The 15380-nt window shown below is 41.2% G+C and overlaps 1 protein-coding gene across 2 annotated transcripts in view; it reads right to left on the bottom strand.

The window, feature by feature from the left end:
* lpar1 (lysophosphatidic acid receptor 1) overlaps positions 1-15380 on the bottom strand; it is a 129366-nt gene that overhangs the window by 59487 nt on the left and 54499 nt on the right. Inside the window, 1 exon segment of one of the 2 annotated variants that reach the window (NM_001004502.2) lies at positions 1855-2089. The exons of the other annotated variant lie outside the window; for it this stretch is intronic. The gene's annotated coding sequence lies outside the window, so the exon portion shown is untranslated. 2 annotated transcript variants of the gene reach the window in all.

The following is a 15380-nucleotide window of genomic DNA, read 5'->3' as shown; positions in this document are numbered from 1 at the left end:
TTGTGCTTTGCAATCAGTTAAGCATTTAAAAAATGCTTTGTTTTGCACTTTTATACATTTTTATTACCAAAGATTTGCTTTTATGAGTAATATTTTTATTAAATAAAGAAGTAAAAAATATATTACATTCACTAACTCACTCTTTGTTGAACACAGAAGATATTTTGAAGAATGTTGGAAACAAGAAGCCATTGATAAACAGTATGGGACAAATAATATCAATGATAATCAATGGCTGCAGGTTTCCAATATCATTTTTAGTGTTCAACAGAAGAAAGAAACTCAAACAGGTTTGGAACCACTTAAGGGTGAGTAAATGATGAGTACATTTTCCTTTTTGCATGAACTATCCCTTCCAGCCTTCAGCAAGGTGACTGTTGCGTTTTAACCTGAGCTGCTCTGCTTCAGAATGCATTATTCAAGGCGTGTTTTTTTGGGAATCGGCCAGAGCCAGGAATGTTTGTCTGCTTTCACTCTGAATTTACAACAAACCAGAGCGGGTTGTTACAGCTGTACCTCCACACATCACAGTATGAAACAACTCTCCTTTTGTTAAGTGCGTTATCATCTCTGTGTGAGTGTTTAGTCTGTGTCGACAACTGGGGGAGGAATTAGTGGAAATTGGGGCAAACGCTAAAGTTTGACACCTTTTGGGAACGGACAAGATGTTTGTTCAAGGGCACTTTTGAATAAGAAAGGAAGCTTTTAGCATACTGAATCATGTCCACAAAGTATATTTGTCTCTTAAATTAATGATAGGATCACTTAAAAAAATTGAAGTATAATTGTCTTGAAGAGTTGAGATGCAAATAAATCAGAAGATTTCTTCTAAATAAGTATTATTAATAAATAAAATGATTATTTTTTTTATCATGCTACTGTTTGGTAATTTCAATTTTAGCAAAGAACAGGTTATCTGGATCACATTTAAAGTGTAATGACCGAACATAAACTTAAAAGGTTTTTAAAAAATCCTCATTTTGAAAGAAAACCTGGTACATTATTAACTTGGACCTGATGATGACTTCAAATCGGCTTAAAATTTATATCTGTGTTTTACTACTATTTTAAAAAGTTAAGAGTGTATATGAGTGAAAATTTAAGGACGGGGGTAGGTAGGGCCAAGCTTGTGACGTAAATCTCATTTAATTTTGTCTATTTGTTTGTTTGGTTAAAATAATCATATTTAAAACATAGATAAACAAATGAAAAATGTGGAATGTTGAAATTATATAAAATGAGTAGGTATGGTCATACTTGTGACCTCAATAAATACATGTTTATCTAAAAATAAAACAAAGTCTACTTCATGTGCAAAAATAATCTTTGCATAATAAACCATATATTTGATGTCCAGTGCTTTACACTTAGGCACTTGCAGTATATCCTACTTCTACGAGTATAGCCTACTAAAAGTTTGGTTACCTGTACTGCAGTTGTACTAGTTACTATGTTGTGTATTCAAAATTTACTAGGATAAAATGGATCCGTTTAGTTTTGAACAGTTTATTCTATGACATGTAGTATGCTTAAAATATACTTGATTTTAGAAGTATACTTAACATGAATTTGAAGTATAGCCTATTTTTCCAAGGATGGCACCTAGATTATAGATAGACTCCCTGGATGGAATCACCGACGCAGTCTGATTTATATCGTGTAATTTATGTATCACTGAAAGAGACGTCATTAATTAGAGGCTAAAATAAATCATGATCTTTTTCGGCTTCTCAGCCTCCTCTGTCGCTCACTGCCACGCGTTACTGCCTCACACATCAGACTTCCCTAACAAACAAGTAACAAGAAAAACAAAACTCATATTGAAAATGTAAGTATTAAACATCAGAAACTTACTTGCAGTAGTGACAGTGAAATCCAACAAAAAGTTTATCCAAAAATTGATTAGTAACTCCCCAGAGAAAGCGCTGAAAGGTCCAGAAATCACTCGCAGGTCTTATGAGAGATATCTCGATTGTTGCTCTTCTCTGTTTACTCCACGGCTGTTTTGAATATTCATTTTATTCCCTCGCAGCTGCGCGCGTATTCGGTATGTAAGCAGGGATAAGTCACCTTCTATCCCGGCCGTTACTTCAACAACTGCAGCTCTGAGAGTTCGGAGAAAGCAAGTAAACTCTCACAAGACACAGGAGGAGAGCGAGAGAGAGAGAGATGTGTGAGTGACGTCATCAATGCAAACACTCGCTCACTGTAGGCGCGCTGGTGTGGAGTGTATAATTGAAAACACACTGACTGCTCACTTAGTGAATTTTATGAGCTGTGAGTGAACTTCCTTTCTAACCGTGTGTCTATATAACGTGTGTCTTTCTATCTATCTATCTATCTATCTATCTATCTATCTATCTATCTATCTATCTATCTATCTTAAATTCAGTTATTGTGATGTATATCAACCTTACAACTTTATCTGCATTTATTTATTTAACATATAAAAGCACTTCAAATCATCAGATAGTTGCAGAATAAAGGTGCTCTGTCAAGTTTTATTTTATTTTATTTTTAATAATTAATTAAATGTATTTTCCAAATGTATTTATGTACTTTTTGTTGTCCAAGCATATGAAGAGGCGAGAGTGTCTCAAAGCATATTTACACAGCAAAGATGGCACATAAACCAAACCTTAAGTGTCATAAATTTTCAACAATGTGTATTTACATAAACTGTTTAATGAGGCATATCACCTTTACACTGTATTATGGGCAGACACAGATCTTCTTTAGGGCCACCTTTAAATCGGCTGTTTAAAAATGTAACAATAGTGTCTGGCTGCAGACCTGCTCATGTACTCTCAGACATCGGGCTCTATTTTGACGATGTAGGCACAAACTCCAAAGCGGAGCGCAAAAGCATCAAGGCCATGTCAGAATCCAGTTTTGCTATTTTAACTACAATCAGCTTTGCGCCACATGGTCCAACAGGGTCGAGCTTATTATTTTAATGAGTTATAGGTGTGTTTTGAGAAGAAACCAATCAGAGTTTTATCTCCCATTCCCTTTAAGAGTCAGTTGTGTTGCGCCATAGTGCATTTGCTATTTACATGGTGGACTTTGTAAGTAAAAAAACTGAGTGCTTCACTAGCGAGAAAACAGTTAAACAGACCATCTGCAGCGAGAGAATGAGCCTCCTCATTCTTTATTTTCACTTTTATTCTTTTTCATGGATAAGGAAACGTGTAGTACGCACAGACATTCATTATCCTACATAATAAATATTGTTTGTTAAGTACAAAGCTTTGTTTTAAAACTGTTTTTAACTTTAGTTCTTATTTCCAGCAAACAAATAAATGAACAATATTAACGAAGTGTGGTCAAAAAATTATATCCAAATACACATGCTATGCTCTATATGGTCCAAAACCGGACAGGTGAGACATTTTAAGCTTGTTTTTAATAAAACAAGTATAAATATGCATATAATAAATATTACTACTAATAATAATAACATTATACAAAATAAAATTTTCATGAATAAACTGAAAAATCCCCCTAAGATCAAGAAGGCATGAAAGCAATGGCTTTTATATTTATGTAAAAAAAAAAAAAAAATTATAATATGAGTGCAAATGCATTTGCTATTTAAACAGCGTGGTAAAAAAAAAAAACATCAAAACGACACTTGCGTCGATGCTGAAACTAGCAAACAACAATTGCGTCACGCCTTGCGCCGCATTATGCTGGGTGTATGATAGGGCCCATGCACTCTCAGGCACATAAGCAAGTGATGTAATTTTGAGGGGTATGGGTGTGATCAGGTGTAGATGTTTAAATAGCCCCTATTATACATTACAAGGGGTTATATTTGGGTTTTAAGGGTCTCCATCAAAAGGCTGCATTGCATGCAAGGTCAAAAAATGCTTTCAATCTCTTATAAAATGTGTTTATTTTTACCCAATTATGCCAGTAACACCCGCTGAAACGTTCAGCGATTTATTTGTTCCCCAACCCCTTCTTAGCATGAAGCTATTCACAGTACCCTGTTCACAACAATGTTATTCAGACACCTCACCCCCGAACTTAACCATGACACACATTCATTATTAATCAACAAAGCGGCAAAAGCTGAACCATTCTGAACATTGACAGCTGCATGTGTGTAAGAACAGCTGACGGTGGCCATAGCAACAACAAACGGTGGTAGATCATGAGCTCACCAACACATTTAAATTCATAAACAAAGCAGCAAGCGTCGCATTTTCGCAAGTGGCTTTAGACGCGATATGAAAAAATAAAGAGTTAACCAGATACAGTACACACGGTTGCAAGTTACAAATCACAATAAAATACATAATTTGCAAGCTACAGGAAACAAGGAGGCAGCCATTTACATACACTTGTGCAAAGGAGGAAAAAACAGATTCACGATCCAATGATCCATGTACTGATAAAGTTCCTGTCGAGCTCTGTCAAAGTCTCATACATCAGTAGTCTCTTCTGATCCTTCCTTCAACAAACATCCGACGAATCGCCCGTTGTAAGCGTGTAGATTGCTGTAGCACTCGTCAGAAAAAAATGATGGTAACAGCAGAGGCCGGGATAATGCTGAGGTATTTTTGCAAAAATAAATCTCAACCACTGATTCTTCACAGCCTCATCTTCGGGAAGAGAAAATAACACTAACTTTCATTAAACACTTTCAATAATATCCAGTTAAGCACAGCGTCTTTATAACTCATGACTTCAAGATCTGTTTGTCTTCCTTTTTTACTTTGCTACTTCCTTAGTGGGCAAGACTGCAGGTTTTAAATTTTCCAGGGTTTGTGCGCACAACAATTCGGCAGGTCTTATGTATTGTATCCACGTCACACAGAAAAGGCCAAAGACTCATTATCAAGACTATTCATTCGAACCACTATGATTCATTCGAACTACTATCGAACTACTAGATGAATGTAGATGAATCAATAGTTTTAAACACTTTCCACTTTCAGATTAAAGCCTTAGCTGTATATTTCACTTCACTTGGAGTTGTGTTACACACTACATGGAAGGTCATATTAAAAAAAAAACATAATAGGGGCTCTTTAAAGTCAACAGTATCTGAGAGTGCACATGCAGTCGGTCTACATTCTGACCCTTCAGTGTGTCCAACTGGTGGTTTGTCAAGCCCACTCACTATGTGAAGCAAACTTTGAATTGCATCCTCAAGCAAGAGTGGTTTGCATATTAAGGCAATGCAAAGACACAGACATCCTGTGGGATGATACGCTGGTATCAGGCGGCGCGACTTGAGCATTTTGTGGGGTGGGATTATGATGTAGCACCTGTTGCTTGTGTCTTGGGGAAAAATCATTTTGTTGACACCGGACAACAGTTCATCATACTGGGCTGAGCTCAGTCAGAAGCAGCACTGAAAGCCTCCATCATCCAGGTACAGTTTCTGGAGGGGTTGATGAACTCAAGAGCTGGGTGCACTTCTGAAAGCATCTAGGGGACTTGGAAATGCCACTAAACGATTCGACTCTGTTTATCAGCCTTCCTAAAGCACATAAACACAGTCATTCTCTCCATAAAATCCATGATAGCCATTTAGCAATGAATAGAGTCACCGGGAAGACAGAAGCCCTGGCCATGATGTGAATTCGCATCTGTTGTAAAGTAAAATATATGCTGGATGAATAAAGGGAATAAGCTAAAGGAAAAATAATGGTGATGATGATGAGTAGCAAGTAACAGATGTCCAGAAATCAAATCACTGATTCAAATGATCTGGTGAGAGCAAGTCAATGAGTCACTGATTCAGATAGTCCAGTTATAACAAGCCTCCATTTAATGAATGACCTGGTCAAGCATAGTCTGTGCGGTGACATCTGTTCTGATGTTGCTGTATAATCTATTTTCATGTTTTTAGTTATTTGAATACTTGATGCAAATTATTATGATTATTACCAGTCATGTTTATCAGTGTAAAGCAAGCTTTTATACAGGCTTTTCTTTTCTAACTTGCGATATGAATAAAGCCCTGCTTCCATTTCATGTGCATATGAAAACATATTAGTCAAAAACGAATAAGCAAAATAATAATAAAATAAGTTGCTTCAACCAGGAAAGCCACTGCAGCTATTTTTAATCTAAATAATAAATGACTTTCTCCCATGAGTGGCAGAAAGCACATACAATAACAAACACTCTCATGTTGTCTTACATTTAGTTGCCTGTAATAATACATGACCAACAAAAATGATGCTTACTTATTTGCTATTATCTAAATGGTTAATTTTGGTCATCAAAAACCAACAGCAAAAACATTGAAATTATGTGAGATTTCTGTTCATGCATAAATACTATTTTAATTATGTTTATCTGTTGTTTGACACAATGTTTAAGTAACATTTTATGTAAACTCAAGGATAGTGCTCACATGCAAAGGTATTGAAACATACACATTTCAATGCAACACTAAATTGACCAGCAGCATTGGTACTTTAATGTGTGTTACATAATGTATTAATACACATTAATGTCAATTAATGTGTGATTATGAATGAGAGAAAAACACTATAAAAAATAATAATATTAATAATGTTATTATTAGGGCAGAATGGTGACTTAGTGGGTAGCGCAATCGCTTTACAGCAAGAAGGTCGCTGGTGCAAGCCCCAATTGGCATTTCTGTGTGGAGTCTCTCTGTGTTCGCATGAGTTTCCTCAGTGTGCTCCGATTTCCCCGACAGTCCAAAGACACGCTCTATAGGATAATTGGGTAAGCTAAATTGGCCAAAGTGTATGTGTGTGTGTATGAGTGTGTATGGATGTTTCCCAGTGATGGGTTGTGGCTGGATAAGCTGGCGGTTCATCTGCTGTGGGGACCCCAGGTTGATGGATGGAATAAGCCGAAAAGAAAATGAATGAATGAATGTTACTATTAAAAATACACTCAGATAAGTAAAATTAAATAAATAAATAAATAAATAAATAGACAGAAAAAAAACACTAACTAACCAACCAGCCAACTAAAGAACTAACTAATCTAATTAATAATAAATGGATTACGTTTGAGCTGGTTTGTTGTTGTTGTTGTTATTTTGGTTTGTTTATTATTTGCTTGCCACAACACCAAGAAAAAAAAAACTAATTTAGTTATTTCTTAGCCACATATTTTAATGTTTTAAAACAAGAAAACTGTAGTTGCACATACTTTTTAAACTTATTGTTTATTTATTTATTTTTAAATGACAAGTTTAACATTGTTAAAAAATATATATTTCATATGGACATGATTAAAGGAATGATCAAAAATATATATTTGTCGGATTTTTGTCTGAATTGTTTAAATATAACTCCTATTCAACATAATGCTTTTCAGATATAAAATCTTGCCTATTAAATGTTTATTTCTAAACATTATGTTTACTCCCCCTTCCGTAAACAATTTTTTGTATAAATGGAAGATTATGTGAAGGGAAATATTGTGTGACAACCAGGAACAGACTGGAAGACAACCATTAAGAGTGTGGTGACAGCTGGAGAGACAGATGACAGCCGGAAAGACGGCAACTCGGGGTGGAGAGGATTGGCAGCCCAAACCACTTCTTCCGTGAGGAAGAACCCATAGGAAGCTACAAAACCCACAAAGGAAAAATACCCCCAGGGGTGCCCGAGAGGGGGGGAGAATGAGCACCCCAATAGGACGGACCTAAGGACAACGATACAGGACTACGGAACAACGACAACAACAGTACAGTGCATCTGCGGCAAGAGCTGCAAGAATGAGAGGGGTAAGAATCCATCAAGGCAGGATGAGATGCCTGAAAGCAGTAGAGATGACGACACATCGCTCAGAAGTTACAACTTCTGGTAGGACGCAGAAGAAGCCAGGCCCGGAGGCACCCCCAGTGCCCAGAGCCTCCTAGTGTCGCCAACACCTGCTGCCGGCCGCTCGCCTGTTACTCAAAGCTGCCCTCAAGTGACAGCAGCTCATAACAGTCCACAAAGCCCCCAAAGTCAGCAAGTGGCAGTTACAAGATCTGACTGTGTTCCCTTGGCTCAGCCAAGAAACCAGTGGCCCCAATCCTCAAAGAAAGCTGAGTGGCTCTAGTTCGACAAGGACGAGAACCAGATCCCGGAAGTGACAGGCAAGTGGGGTGTGGACCAGCGACTGTCAACAATGACCACGCTCATAGTGAACATTGCAGCTACGCTCATAGTTAACATTGCAGCTGAGCGATTCGGAACTGTGATACCCAAACCCACTCCATCGGCATATACTCCAAGCCACAGAGTAAAGGAAATCAAACGTCTCAGGAAAGAACTTAAGCTACTAAAGAGGCAGTAAAGGTAGCAGGGGAAGTAGAAAGAGCGGGCCTAGAAGATCTGAGAGGAATCCTGAGGAAACAGCTCGTGAACCTATGTAGGGCAGAGTATCACGGGAAGAGGTGGAGAGAGAGAGCAAAGAAAAAGGGCAGCATTTTTGGCCAACCCTTTCAAGTTGACCAAGCAGCTCCTTGGCCAAAAGAGGACTGGCAAACTCACCTGCTCCAAGGAGGCTATCAACAATCACCTCAAGGCCACTTATTCTGACCCGTATAAAGAACGACCCCTGGGGCCTTGCGGTGCACTGCTGACACCACCTAAGCCCACATCAGAGTTCAACATGAAGGAACCCTGCCGGAGTGAAGTAGAGGAAGTGGTGAGGAGAGCAAGGTCAAGCTCAGCACCAGGCCCAAGCGGAGTGCCTTACAAGGTATATAAGAACTGCCCAAAGCTTCTACACAGGCTCTGGAAGGCCCTGAAAGTCATATGGAGAAGAGGGAAGATTGCCCAGCCATGGAGGTATGCGGAGGGAGTGTACATCCCAAAAGAGGAGAAGTCGGAGAACATCGACCAGTTTCGAGTCATCTCCTTGCTCAGTGTGGAGCGTAAAATATTCTTCAGCATTGTGGCCAAAAGACTCTCCAACTTCCTATTAAGCAATAAATACATCGACACGTCTGTGCAGAAGGGAGGCATACCAGGAGTCCCAGGCTGCCTAGAACACACAGGCGTGGTAACTCAGCTCATTAGGGAGGCAAGAGAAGGCAGGGGGGACCTGGCTGTGTTGTGGTTGGATCTCACCAATGCCTATGGCTCAATACCCCACAAGCTGGTGGAGGTCGCACTGGAGAAACATCATGTACCCCAGAAGGTGAAAGACCTCATCATCGACTATTACAGCAAGTTCAGCTTGAGAGTCTCCTCTGGCCAGTTAACATCAGATTGGCACCAGCTTGAGGAAGAAAGGCCTTTAACTGTAGCTTCAATGACAGAGCCTCCATCAGGGAAACCAGCACTGCCATGGAGGCTTGGTTGAAAGCAGTGGATAAATCAGGGCTCCCTGGAAGATTTAAGGCTTTGGTTTACCAACATGGAATCCTTCCAAGACTCCTCTGGCCCTTACTAATCTATGAGGTCCCCATGACTGTGGTTGAAGGTTTTGAACAAAAGGTGAGCAGCTATCTACGCAGATGGCTGGGATTGCCACGCAGCCTCAGTAACATCGCTCTGTATGGGAACACCAACAAGTTCAAACTGGGAGGGACATGGAACCCCCTGAGAATCAGATTCTTGATCTAAGGGGTCTACGACGTTCTTCCCACCCCATCGAACCTGTGCATATGGGGCAGAGTAGAGACACCCGCATGCCCGCTGTGTTCCAAGCCAGGGACACTATAACATATTTTGAGCAGCTGTTCCAAGGCACTAGGTGAAGGTTGGTATCGATGGAGACAAGATCAGGTCCTTAAATCCATTGCTGAGGCAATCAGCAAGGGGATCAAGGACAGACGATACCGCCAAGCCACGGCCAAGATCATTCAGTTCATCAAGGAAGGACAAAGGCCAGAGAGAACAGCAAAGAACTGCTCTGGTGGGTTGCTCTTCACAGCCCAAGACTGGGTGATGACAGTTGATCTTGAGAGGCAGCTAAAAATTCCACCACACATCACCCAGTCTACATTGAGACCTGACATAATCTTGGTCTCTGAGGCCACAAAGCAATTAATCCTGCTGGAGCTGACGGTGCCCTGGGAGGAGAGGATGGAGTAGGCTCAGGAGAGAAAGAGGGGAAAATATCAAGAGCTAGTGGAGCAATGTAGGGCGAATGGATGGAGAACCAGGTGCATGCCAGTGGAAGTGGGCAGTAGGGGATTTGCAAGCTACAACCTGAGCAAGTCCTATGGTACACTGGGAATAACAGGCACAAACCGAAGTAGAGCCCTAGGCAACAACGTGAAAGCAGCGGAAAAAGCATCCAGATGGCTCTGGTTGAAGAGGGGGGAACAGTGGGGGCAGTAGCATGCCACTTGGACACAGGCCGGGATCTGATCAGCCTCGGTCGGGTCGCCTGGAGAAGGGTGTCTGTTGCAAGACCCTAAACACCCTGTGAGCCCAGGAAACAACACTGATGATGTGTCCAAGGTTGTGCATCAGATGTTTCTGTAACTTCTGTTACTATAGGGAGTTGTGTAATTGTGTTTTTTTATTTTTATTTTTTTATTTGTATGTTTGATTTTGTTTGTTTGTTTGCTAATTATATAATTACATTTTGACACTATTCTTAAAAATGTCTAATAACAGTAAATAGCAGTACATTTAAGACTTTTAAAGGCCTAACACTTTGCCTTTAAAATATAAGACATTTTAAGACTTTAAGACCCCACGGACACCCTGCGGCTCCTTAACCTTGTAAAAAACTATATAAAATATTTCCCAAATGATGTTTAACAGAGCAAGGACATTTTCACAGGTTGTTTGATTTATTTATTTTTTTCTTCTGGAGAAAGTCTATTTTGTTTTATTCCGGCTAGAATAAAAGCTGTTTTTTTTTTTTTTTTTTTTTTTTTAAGGTCAAATTTTATATCAGCCCCTTTAAGCATTTTTTTTCGATAGTCTACAGAACAAACCATCTTTATACAATAACTTGCCTAATTACCCTAACCTGCCTAGTAAACCTAGTTAACCTAGTTAAACCTTTGAATGTCACTTTAAGCTTTATAGAAGTGTCTTGAAAAATATCTAGTAAAATATTAGTTACTGTCATAATGGCTAAGATAAAATAAATCAATTATTAGAAATATAATATGATTATGTTTAGATATGTGTTGAAAATACCTTCTCTCCTTTAAACAGAAATTGGGGAAAAAATAATCAGGGGGGCTAATAATTCAGGGGTGCAAATAATTCTGACTTTAACTGTAGCATGATATCGAGCATATGAATCCTGAAGAGGAAAAAAGTACCTTAAAGGGTAGTCCACTATGATATCATATTTTAAACTTTAGTTGATGTGTAATGTAGCGGTGTAAACATAAACAACATCTCTGAATGTAAAAAAAAATAAGTTCAATGCAAAGTGAGACCTTGGTTTTTACAGAGTTAGCTTAGCAAAGCCTACATTGAACACATATTAGGGACTCCAAAAAATACTTCCGCCCCATGTGAGATCACAAAGGTTCGTTTACTGCGCACACAAACTGCGCAGCTAGGGGCCATAGCCAGAGGCGCTAAAAATGTGTACAAACACTGCTGTTTCCACAGAGCTTCTTCTGTTTCTGTATTTGGGCTTCCAAAGGACATGACACAAAGACAGAAGTGGTTGCAGTTCAATATTAATTATGTTCCAGAGAATTATAAAATACATAGCAAGCATGATTTGACAAAACAGCTTCTAGAATCTCTCCCAGTTCATTGCTGGATTCGGCTAAAATCTCCTTAAAACAGAAACTGTGAGCTACAACCTGTAAGTGTTTTAATTTGTTAAAATTGATCATGACATGTACAGTGTCTGGCGTTAACGGTATGCTGTAGCAACGCTGTAAACAATGGGAAATGCTGCTTTGCAGGGAAACGATTTAGCTACAAATTCATATTTATCTGTCAAACTACTGTGAACACACACAGACTCCACTAGCACGTTTGTGCCTCTTATGTGTGTGCGCGATTGCATTGATTGTCTTCAAGCAGCTTTTCCATGCGTTTCACATCTCAGATAATAAACTCGCAAAAGATATGTGAATGATTCATATTACTTACACCTGCATATTCCGGATATATGTGAAAGACATTGTGTAACGCATAGGGTAAAAAAAAAAAATACAGGATAGCTCACCTGACTCGTGGTAGCAGCAAAAAAATAAATCAAGGCTCACACAGGTAGCATCCCACATCTTGTGCTTTATTCATCTCTCACGATTTATTACAGAAAATAACTTAATCCGACATTACGTCTGGGGGAAATCCCTTTCCTTGAAAATGCTGAAGCCTGATTGAATCCCTCTATTGCCTCTTTAGCCAATGGCGTCCAAGCACTCATCCTAAAGGCGGGCTCGGCCACTATAAAGGTGGTGATGGGCGCCAATATACCTCAGAATCTTTCGACGAAGTGAGCACTGAGGAACTAAGCCCAAAAAGATTTTTCGTATACACAGCAGTTCACGTAATGTCTCGTTCCCTTCTCTCAGGGAACCATGATTACACTCAGTAACCGGAGACGTTCCCTATCGAGTCGGTCTTTCGAGATTATGTATGGGGAAAAAAACCCAGCTGTGTGAAAAACTTAACTACTGCTTAATTTAAGCTTAACTAAAAGCCATTATAATATGCCGCTCAACTAGCAAACACTTCGTGCAATGCTGCTCCACCCCTTGGAGTGGGCATCGGACCTAGTTGAACACCACGAGTGAGTGTTGACACTGGGCCAAGTCTACGCTGATGACGTTAGCTTCTCCCTCCTGCAGACTTACAAGAGTGTGTCCTCATGAGGGAGTAAAGTGAGCGCAACAATGTGATGGTGCACACGTGTAAAATGCCGACTCATATTGGTGGGCATATTAATAGAAGTGAATAAAACACGTTCATTGTTATATGACTTTAGTTTAAAGGAATATGATGTTGATAGAGGCTTACTGTTATAACTCTATACATAAGCAGTGGGTAACGGTCGTTCAACGACCTGATTGAAACACCTGCATAAGCGGGTGTGCCTCTAAGCGAGTTAACTGTCCAATGGCTGTCCAGCCTTTTCCTGCACAGACAATACGTGTGGTGCGAAGGAAGGAACGTTATTTATGTTGTAAAACTTTGAGAATGTATTCTGTGATGACCAGCCAGCTGCAAGGCAGATGTCTTGAATAAACATACCTTTTACCCATGCACACGATGAAACCAGACTCCTAGTGGAGTGGACACGCACTCCCGCTGGGCAGTCCCCGGGAAACATAAGACAAGTGAATTGCCTCCACTATCCAGCATGATAGTCTCTGTTTTGATAACGGGCTGCCTTTTTTCGCGCCCGCAAAACACACAAAAAGCTGTTCCGCAGATCGGAACAGGCTAGTTCTGTCCACGTAAGCACATAGCACACGAACGGGGCATAAGACGCGATTGTGTAAGGCGGTAGAGGTTGAATCGCTGGGGTGAAACGCCTGAGTTGTGATAACCTTGGCTCTGAACGACATTGAGAGCACTTTCGGTGTGTAGCCGGGTCTGGGCGTGAGTCTGACCATGCAGTCATCCTGGCCGAATTGCATACAGGCACTGTTGGTTGAGAGAGCGTGAAGATCACTCACTCGCTTACCACACGCTAAAGCAAGCAGTATCGCCGTCTTGAATGAAAGCACTCTCAATTCTCTAGAGTGAATCGGCTCAAATGGTGGGCCGGATAGCGCACTGAGCACTAATGCCAAGTCCCAAACTCCACAGCTCCAGCTTCGGGTGCCAGATGGTGCTTTTGGTCTGTGATAGCAGGTCCCGCCTTAATGGAATCTGCCATGGGGGTGCTGACGATAGATTCACCAGCTCCGGGAACCATGGTTGGTTGGGCAATTTTGGCGCTACAGCAAAGCATCCCTTTCCTCCCTGACTTTCTGCAGCACTAGCGGCATGATTTTGACAGGTGGAAATGCATATTTCCGACCTTTGGGCCAGCAGCCCGATAGCATGTCCGCCTTCAGGGGGGCTGTCGTTAGCGAGAAAAATAGAGGACAGTGGGTGTTCTCTTCCAACGTTAACAGGTCGATCTCCACCTGGCTGAATCATTTCTAAATCATTCCCACTGTCTGGGGATGGAGTCTCCACTCCCCATGAATAACGCCATCTCTGGACAGCATATCCGCACCGCAGTTCAACCTCCCATGCACTGCTCGAATCGACAGCAGTGTCCGATCCGCCCATAAAAGCATACGCCTCGCCAGACTTTGTTGGGCACAGGAATGCACTGCTCCAAGGTGATTGATTTAAGCCACCACCGATGTGTTGTCCATTCGAATCGGGCTTAGTGTGCGCGAAAATCTGCTTTACCGTTATCATTTTGAACATGCGCTTCGTTAATGCCCTGTTCAGCGGCCGTAAATCCAATATTGGCCGCATTCCCCCCCTTTTTTTGAGAAGGGGGAGACGAGGAAGTAACGGCTGTACAGCCCGCATTCTCTTTGCGCTTCGGGCACTATCTTGATTGCTCGCTTGACTAAGAGCACAGATGTTTCCTTTCGAAGCAACGGGGCGCTCTGCTCTGACACTTCTGACATAATCACGCTGCTGAAGCGGGGAGGTCTGCGAGCAAATTGCAGCGTGTAACCACGTTTTATAGTTTTGATAACCCAATCTGACACCGCCGGGAGCACTGCCCTTGCGCTCAGGTAGTTCGATAATAGGTATGGAGGTATTTTCAAAGGCGAGAGCTGTGTGCCAGTTGCCAGTGAAAAAAATGCTTTCTGAATGGATGATGGGTGATGGTGGGTCCGTGGCTTGTGGCGTAGGGACAGACACATCTGCTATTGCCGTATCTATAAGGAGTGGAGGGAAAGAGCCCTCTTGATGAGGTGTGTTTGGTTTTTTGTTTCTTGCATTTAAACAAACTGGCAATATAACATTTGCACAAACACATCTCCCTGAGAGGGAACACACTCTCTTGTTCGCCGGTCTGCCAACGTCTGCAGACCAGGCTCTTCTCCTCTTGGCAATGGCATCAGGAACGCTAAACTTCTCTGCTCACTGGATGTGCCGTTTGATGGGGGGCGGGCTTTACGCGATAGGATGAGAGGATGACGACCTCGATCTTGCTCTCGCAGCAGAGTTGTTTGGGGGACGCTTGGGAAGCAAATGAGGCAGCATATTAGATTGTTTTTGCACCTCCGAGAATTTCTCTGAGAACGCCTCCACCGCATCTCCGAAAAGCCCGGTCGGGCTCACTGGAGCATCGAGCAGATGTGTTTTCACAGCATCCCACATCTCGTAGCCCTGTTTGTCTGCCCCCTCTACTGCTGTCAGCCCATAAAAGACCCGTCCATCCATCACTTGGCTGGCTGCTCAGGGATTTCCCATTCCAGTCCCATATCTGCCACTGTGTGGGTCACGATCCTCATAAGCTCCTCATCCTGCGAAATGGCAGTG

Source organism: Danio rerio, chromosome 10 (assembly GCF_052040795.2).
Source record: "Danio rerio strain M-AB ecotype USA chromosome 10, GRCz13ab, whole genome shotgun sequence".
Classification (NCBI taxonomy): Eukaryota; Metazoa; Chordata; class Actinopteri; order Cypriniformes; family Danionidae; genus Danio; species Danio rerio.
This window is presented reverse-complemented; position numbering and strand designations above follow the sequence as displayed.